Genomic DNA, 9594 nt, shown 5'->3' on the forward strand with positions numbered 1-9594 from the left:
TGTATGTGCATGCCACAATAATTCTACTGTATCCGCTCAATAACAGCCATGAGTTATGCGCATAAGTCAAAAAGAGGCGCTGATTAGTAATTGTAATATGTGCTGATACTTTAGAGTAAGGATATATACGACTGCCGTCAGTACACCACTTCATTGCTGAGCACAACACACCTCATTTTGAGTAAACATTTGAGCGCTTATCTGGATACATATTATAATAACTGCTTTGGTTGACACCCTGTGGTCAGGAGATTGATGCATGTTTTTATGCTTGTGCAGCAACGGTTCCTGCAGCCACACTGCCCCCCTCTGCTGTTCAGAGTGGCGGGGGTTCACCACACAGCAGCTCCGTCAGACCGACCAGAACTGCCTTCAGTGCTGAGCAAGAATGGAGAGTCCCTTTCTCCACACCTCCCTGTGAGAATAACCTCCCCCTCTCTCTCTCTCTCTCCCTCTCTCCCTCTCTCCCCCCCTCTCTCTCTCTCTCTCCCCTCTCCCTTTCCCTCTCCCTCCCCCCCCCTCTCTCTCTCTCTCTCTCTCTCTCTCTCTCCCCTCTCCCTTTCCCTCTCCCTCTCTCTCTCTCTCTCTCCCTCTCTCTCTCTCTCTCAATGCATGTACACACACATATGCACACAGACACCTAGCATTCTATGATACGAATCATTTAGTCTCTTCATGATCTCTATTAATCCTGTATTATTCATGGATGCACTGGAAACCACTACCAATAGCCTACATGCATTTAAGAGTTGAATTTCAACAGGATAAACTCTAGATAGCCTGAATCTATTAAATATATATACATATGCAGACAACTCCTCCCAAAATGTTTGCATCTGTGTCATGATCAAAAAATGTGCATGTGATTTTAGAGTAACCCGAGAGATATATATCAAAAACTCAACTTGTGAGGTTGTGAGTGGTGCGTCCCCCATGCATTTGCCAGCCGTTCTTGCTTGCCTTTCATTCAGATCTGAACATGCAAACATCTTAACCAAAATAGCGTCATAGCGATGATCTTGTGCACTACGAACTGCTCATTTGGCTGCAGATATATTCTTGGACATATATCATTTAAGCCCACACATGACATTTGACACTATCTGGGGTACTGGCCAAACTGGTTAGTTTCAGAAATGTAATACCTTACAGTATATGAAATATAGGTATATGTACTGTATATAGTAAGTCTATTATTTAAAAAGGCACAGTGCTTCTTCAAATACACTGAAATTCCTTCACATGTTGAGAGTCCTTTTCTGTTATATTTTTTAAATAAAAAGTATTTCACTAAAATGCAGGTCTAAGGTACAGCTATGTTATCCATCGATGCTTTAGAGAGAAGTAAAATAATTTCACTCAAGTTTTATGTGGATCCATCATTTCTTGATTGTAACATTCAATAAGTGATCTACTACTGCCTTCTTTTACAGATCACTCAATGGAAACTGCCACAGTCCCACTGACATTGGATGGAAACAACGGTAATTGGAATATAACCTTTGAACTGAGTTTTAGATTAATTCAAGGTTTCACAGTACAGGGTAGAATGCTGCACTACTTGAAGCACCGGCACTATAGTGCATCAAATGATGATGGGTTTTTAAGGGAAATGCATTCATTACAGGGTCAATGTCTGATAAAAAATACTTTGGCATAGATTATTGGATTATTGCAGAATAATTGCAGAATTAATCCAAATTATAGCACTGAAATGGGCAAAGCCCTTTTAATGTTATTCATCTTAAATCTAAAATCAAAAAATATTTTTGCAAAATTGAATGTGTGAATTGCTTCTGCATGTGTCATGAATCTTCAAAAAAGATTGAACTTCCTGAACTACTGCTTTCTGTTAGGTGTTACAGACAGCCTTGTTGTGGTTGGTGCAGCTCTGGGCATGTTGGCGTGTCTTATTATGGCTGCTCTTGCGGTCTTTCTCAGAACAAGATCAGTTTCAAAATCACTTGGTAAGACCAACCACCGTACACAGTTTGGAAAACGTTACTGATCCGACATTTTGCTCAATCACTGGGTGCTTAGGCAGAAACTTGTGTGCTTGCGCTGACAGTTAATAAGTTAAAAAAAATTCAAGCCTCCGTATTTTAGTTTGTTGAAAGAAGCCTGGTCATACCACCAAGTGCTTTAAAAAAGGATTAGGGACCTATTGCATAATTTAACCCTGGTTTTCTATACCCTTAAATCCAGCGGACTTGTCCGTCTCTGTGGACAATGTCCAGGTAAGTAGCATCTTATTTCTAAACCCTTATTATTATACGCATACATTCATAACTAGAAGAAAAATATAGAAGCACGCATCAAAATGGACAGAAAAATCAGGGAAAATAATTATGAGCTTGATTATAAAAGGCAAACCACCAACTGGGAAAAAAAAAAAATTGGGTTCAGGCACACTTAAATACTAGGTTATATAGGTATTGGCAATGGATGGCTTTATTATGAGCTCAAACGTAAAAGAAACACTAATTGCTATGAATTTTTACCTTTGATACATTTTTAATCCAGAGGCAGTTCATCTCCCAGATTCCAGTCGAGACGTTCTGGAGAGTTACTGGCTCTGCTGGTTTTTGAGTGAGGCCAGTGTAATTAACCGCTTTAAAAACTCAATTACCCATAAGCACTGAATAACAGAGCACCAGTCCCAGAATTTAGGATCCCTGATACATTTTGATAGCAGTTATGCCGTCTTCTCAATTATGAGCAGGGCATACCACATACTCATACACCCCAGAATTAGACACTTTTCAAGGTACTAATTATAATTAATTAACATGACGTGGAACAGATCTGTTATGAATGGTGCCCTAGACCTTGTAAAAGTGTTCTATTGGCTCCAACTTGTCTCCCTCAGGATGAAGAGGACCCTGAGCATGTGTATGATGAATACACTGACACAGTTGTATACAGCACTATTGGTCTGCCCCAGGAGGATTCTGAGCAGGCGTACTGCACGGTGCAGTTCTCAGACCTTCCATCGAATGAGAATGACCTGTACTCACTGGTGATGTCTCATTGAGGGAAGATTGCCTGTCGGCCTGTGTATGTTAGTGTTTCAGGTGTTTCAGTTGTTGAATGGCTAGAAGGTCCACATGTCTGGTGTCCAGTACAAAATTGGGGTATGGACCCACCCAATTTTGTGGGTGGTCTGTGGGAAAACAATTCCTGGGCCTGGGTTGTCTGTGCTGAATTTTGTTAAAATGATTTTGGTTTAATTGCTCTTTTTCTAAACAGCTGTATTATGTATGTGTTGGACCACAGTGAAATGATGAAAAGGCACATTGCGATCACTGAGGCACTCCACTCTGCCAAAGCCAAATCCCTCTCCTCTGTCCTCATCTTCCTCGACCTGTCGGCCACCTTCGATACAGTCAACCATGAGATTCTGCTCTCATCGCTGTCTGGGATGGGTATCACAGGGTCTGCACTCGCTTGGTTTTCCTCCTACCTCTCTGGTCGTTCCTACCAGGTGACTTGGAGGGGCTCAGTCTCTGTCCCTCACCCCCTACAAACTGGAGTCCCACAGGGCTCAGTTCTTGGTCCTCTCCTCTTCTCTCTAAACACCATGTCTCTTGGTTCTGTTATCTCTTCCTATGGCTTTTCTTACCATTCTTATACTGACACCCAACTCTTTCTTTCCTCCCCCCCCAATACCCAGGTCACCACACAGATCTCTGCCTGCTTGGCTGATATCTCTGCGTGGATGACTTCCCACCATCTGAAGCTTAACCTTGCCAAGACTGAGCTTCTCTACATCCCTGCTACATCCTCTCCGACGATTGACCTCTCACTGATTGTTGAGGACTTTGTGGTATCCTCCTCCCATACGGCCAAGAATCTTGGGGTGACTCTTGATAACTGCCTCACCCTGGCTCCACATGTATCCTCCACTGCCAGGACCTACAGGTTCTTCCTCTACAATATTTGCCGTATCCATCATCTCCTGACGGAGAAAGCCACCCAGCTCCTAGTCCAGGCGCTTGTCATTTCCCGCCTGGATTACTGCAACTCCCTCCTAGCCAGTCTCCCAGCTTGTGCCATCAAGCCCCTCCAGCTTGTCCAGAATGCTGCAGCCTGCCTGACCACCAGTCAGCCCAGGTCGGCTCATGTCACCCCGTTTCTCATTGGCCTCCACAGGCTTCCTATTGCCGTACGCATCCGATTCAAGGCCCTACTGTTGGCATTTCAGGCTGCTAAGGGGACTGCCCCACCTTACATCCAATCCTTAATCACTCCCTACTCCCCAGCTAGTTATGTCTTATATACAATTTCTGTAGCCTATAGAATATGTTTTACATTAGGTAATGTGAAATGTGCATATTATTTAGGCTACTGAACAGAAACATGAATAAAGACATTAATGGATTCATCAGTGATTATGAATTGGCAAAAATACACTAAATTTGATTGGTGCTTAATTATGATTTTACTGTAAGGCCGAAATCTGGCATTATCACTCAGGGCTGGTCAGCTTGCTGGCTTCCTCTGGTATTGTGGAATATGTGGCTGTAAAGTAATTTAGGAGCATGCATCATGAACCCCCCCCTTATCTCCACACCCATACGGGCAGGAGCCTGTGGGGGAAGACTCAGGCCTCCAGTCGTAAAACTCTTACGACAGGGCAACATTCTTTACGGCACTGGAAGGTTTCAGAGGGCACGGCCTCTTAGGCCCTGACCTTCTCCTGAACCCCCCTTCATTGTTCTCTCCCTCTTTACTCAGTCACTAAATGATGTGTACAGCATTGGATGTTTCATGACAAAGTCAGTTTAGATAATATTCATGTTTGGTATTATTCTGATTGTTTCAGTGCGACTGGTGCAATGGTTTTATTTCTGCAACAGCAAACCCTGTACGTCATAACCAGGAACCAGGAGAAGCTGTGTGGAGCTCTGCCCCAGTGAAAGCCATGTGCCTCAACCCCCCTGCGCTTCCTGGGGAGGCGTGGCTCCAAATTACAGATGGGTGAACATCAAAGGCCAGAATTTGGATTTAAGGACAGCAAACTAAGCAATCTGGGAGAATGCAATCAGCCTCCCGTGCACTCCGTGCACGTAGTTTCTACGTACAGGGTATCTGTAGCCAGACTCCCGTATGTAGCTTTTATTACCAGGTATGACGTTTAAGACTCCGTAATTTGGTTTGCATTGTAATGTTTTTATTTGGAACTAGTATGCAATTACGTGTATGTAACCTGCCTGGTAAAATAAAATTGTTAAAACTTGATCTGTTTGGTTTTCCTTACTGACACTTAATGTTACACAGGGAATGCGTGGTTTACCCCCTCGAACTGGTCTAGGGAGGATGAATATTTCCACTTACTGTATCACGGCGTATAGCACCCGTAGACCTATGTTGGTAAATCCCTCGCCTCCGCTTGGTAGTTCATTCATGTCGAGCACAGCCGTAGCTATGTTGGTCTGCTTGGGTCCCTAGGCTGTAAACAGATATACCCGAGAGTAGCTATTCCTGCGACCTCTGTAATGACTACAGATAGCTAGTCAGTTCGTGAGACGTGCACATTACGCGCGATGTGACATGCGGTGGTACCAGCAGAGGATTGTTCAGCGAGTTCTTCTCAGTACAGGATTCCTGTAGCGATCAAGTCCAAATTATAAATACGACATCCACTAATGTGGATAACTAATCTAAATTATTATTCTAAAATGGAGTCAGATAAACGAAGGTGAATCTATTGGCCCTATTGTGGAGATTCTGGGTCAGCCCCGGACCAGTAAAGAGCGGAAGGCAGAGTGGTACTACTGCCTTTGTATCGTGGTTTGTTTATTGGCTGATCTAGACTGTCTACATAGGGGCCACTACTTTTTAACCCTATTAGTATTCTTTCAGCAACACCAGAAGGACGAGCACGCTGATACCTTCAGCCCTCGCTAAATTCCGTCGTTGGGTTAGCGTTGGGTTTTACATTACCAATAGGGTATTTTATTTTTAAGAAAGACCTGAGTGATTCCATTTGAGTCCTAAATTAATGTGAAGAATGAATGAATGAAATATCATATTGGAATTGTTTTTGGTTTTGTGGAGGGAGATCAGTCTGTTATGTTTCTGAGTCTGTCTGTTAGTTTATTTGTTAAATTCTTGGAATTTATTATTTTTCATTATCATACCCAACCCATTATGTTCTTGCCCTGCTGTTTATTTGTTCAGCCATCCTCACTCCCGTGCTCCGACTAGTATGTCACTTCCCCTCATGTACTTAAACCCCAGTCTCTGCTTGATACCTTGTCAGAACGATGATAAATTTTCATTGCCATTGACACCAAGTTTGCCTTACCCTTCTGTTTTGTTATTTGGTTATTTTGACTTTTTCCTTCCGCCTTCATTGACTTCGTTTTTGCCTAGCCCTTTTTGTACCATTCTTTTGTATCTCGATTCTGGCATTGTTTGAACTCTTATTACCTGGCTTGAAATTGGACTGAATAAAGACAAAGGTTTTTGCATACTCCCTGGTCTGCGTCTGGGTCCTCTGAGCGGTACCTCACACAGTCAGCCTCCACACCACAGCCAGTCAGGCCCCAGTCAGCCTCACAGACAGGCCCACAGAGAGCCTCCATGCAGTGCAGAGATTGAGGCAGAAGAAGCCCATGCCCTGATAAACAAATCATTTCAAATTCACACATCAGTTCCCTCTCTCTGAGAGAAGCTTAGCAGAGCATTGTTGTCTCTTGACTGGGAAGAGTCCAAGGGCATAGGTTTGATTTTGACATTGGTAGGGACACAAATGGGGGATTTGGCATCTACAAATACACCTTTGCCGTTCTCTCACTGCTTAAGAATAAATCTATTTAAAATGCATTCAACATATTAAAATGCACCAGATGCCTCCAAATTACATCAGAAAAAAAATGCCAGGGGACATCATCTGAACCCCCCCTGGTCGGCTACTTTTTCTCTTTGGTCTACTACTTACATTTCTGGGGAACACTGCATTTCTGTCTGCAGAACTGCTGTCTAGAGACTAGTGTGCGTGAAAATCCCAGGAGATCAGCAGTTCCTGAGATACTTAAACTCTGTCTGCTACGAATAATCATTCCATGGTCAATGTCACTTAGATCACATTTCTTCCCCATTCTGATGGTTGATGTGAACATGACCCGTATCTGCATGATTGTATGCATTGCCCTGCTGCCACACAATTGGCTGATAAGATAATCGCATGAATAAGTAGGTGTAATAAAGTTATAAAATGTTCCTAATAAAGTGTAGCTTCCTTTGAAGGCTATTCATAGATATGATATAACCACGCTGCTATACCACCATACCATACAATTTCATGGATGTAAATTCTAATATAGGTCATCTTGTAATTGTGTGTGATACTGTCATGTATTGTATATTTTGACTTATAAATTAAGAAGTACAAATGATATAACCCGTACATAGACCCTGCACTACCCCAATAAAGGACTGCAGTCAACAATATGCACTAAAACTAATAATACAACCTATCTGGACAAATGCAATCAAAGGAGCAAGCTACAGCTGTCATGCATCAGCTGTATTTTGGCGTGTGCCATTTTAAGATGTTGAGAAGCAGAACTTGATCCAACTGTGCCATCAGTTCTCTCATCTGGTTCTCTCTCTCATTTGGTTTCACCAGTCACCTCTAGAGCATGCTATGTAGCGGTTTCACCATAAAAGCAGAAGATCTTTGGTGTGAGTGTATGGAAACTTTATTCCACGAAAATCAATGCAAGCTGGTTGGTCCTCTCATCCTCCCACTCACTGAATCATGCAAATGTCTGCTGCTTATCTACCCATTTAACCCTGAAAATGAGAGGCATTGTGTCAACCCTGTCAAAATAGGTTGACATCACATGGTTATGTGGAGCCAAATCTTTAGAAAGAATCTCTTGAAATGTCTTTATATTGTGTGTTTCTTAAGAACTTAGCTTAGCCTTATGTCCTACAGGCCACACAGTACTGTGGGAGGATCAGGAACTATTTTATATCCTGAAGGACACAAGAAAGTCAGAAATAGCTATCAGCACATTAGAAAGGGTAGTAAACTGTTGTCAAGCTAAAATAATATCAACTAATGTGCTATCCGGTCCATAGAACAAACAACCCAGATGTGAGACCAAGGTGTAGAGTTTATAATAAAAGTCTTTATTATAAAAATGCAGGTCAGACAGGCGGGGATAAGGCAGTTCGTAGTCCAGGCATGGGTAAAAACTCCAGCAAACGCGTATATCAGGGATAATCCAAAATGTAATCGTTGGCACAGGCGAAGGGTCAATAACAGGTGGGCTAAACAGACAGAAATGGAATCCAGAAATGAAAACAGGTCGATACACTGCGGGTCAAAATAAAACAGTCGGGAGTAACTAAACACGAAGTCGGGGACGAAATGGGTCGTAACAGAAATCAATCAGGTAACGCTGGAAAGTATGGAGTTGACCCATCACAATCTGGTGGGGAACTGGACAAACAACGGGGTTTAAATAACACAGTAAACGCAGAGGGAATGGCAATCAGGTGTGGGAAACAATCAGGAAGTGTAACACAGGTGAAACGAATGAATGAAGTGAACGAACTAACAAGGCGGCTACAGTGTGCACAGAGATAACAAAAACACGGAAACGCGACGCACTTAGAATACAATACATAGAAAACACGAAACCTAACATGTGCACGTTTTGCTCAAGTGAATATGTGAAATAGGAAAGAACAAGCCAATAAAACGTTTCATCATCAATGCCATTATTGCATCAGACATTCAACGCAATGATACTCTTCTGAAGATACATAACAGGTTAGTAAATTGTTTAGACAAAGACAAGTGATATGCTCAACAAAACAATGTAACAAAGCAAAACATAGGCCACACTGTTCTACTGGAAAACTAGTTTGGAACACTACAAGTTGCACACATACTGACATTTCTGAACAAGGCTATATTTACAGCTGATATTGACTGAGTATATGTCTTTGTTTTGTTCATGCTGCATGTGTATTTAGTCAATCTTTAGTTGGCCAGATTATTTACAATTATAAGTGAATCAGAAGTGCAGTACTACGAAGTACACTACCTGATTGGTGGTAACTATACCAACCAGTATCATTCATCCAGTACTGGTCACAGCCCAGACTTAAATCTCTAACTACTGGGCCTGTCGATGTGGCATCTTTGCAGACTGAACCACTCAAGACCAAAATTAGTGATTATTTTTTAAATAAATGTCAAAATAATTTTACAGTGTTGAGTTCACTCTTGTTTGTCTGAACACACTGCTAAAAGTTCAAGAATGGTTAACACTTTTTCATGCAATCTCTACATCTACACTCAATAGCCCATAATGACAAAGTGAAAACCAGTTTTTTGACATTTTTGCAAATGTATTAAAAATCAAAAACTGAAATCTCTCATTTACATAAGTATTCAGACCCTTTGCTGTGTCACTCTAAAGTGATCAGGTGTATCCATCCTCTTTGCTGTAGTTATTCTTGTGATGTGTCTAAAACTTGATTGGAGTCCACCTGTGGCAAATTTAATTGATTGGCTATAGCTTAGAAAGGCACACACCTGTGTAGATAAGGTCCCACAAATCACATTGC

Source organism: Conger conger, chromosome 10 (genome assembly GCF_963514075.1).
Source record: "Conger conger chromosome 10, fConCon1.1, whole genome shotgun sequence".
NCBI lineage: Eukaryota > Metazoa > Chordata > Actinopteri > Anguilliformes > Congridae > Conger > Conger conger.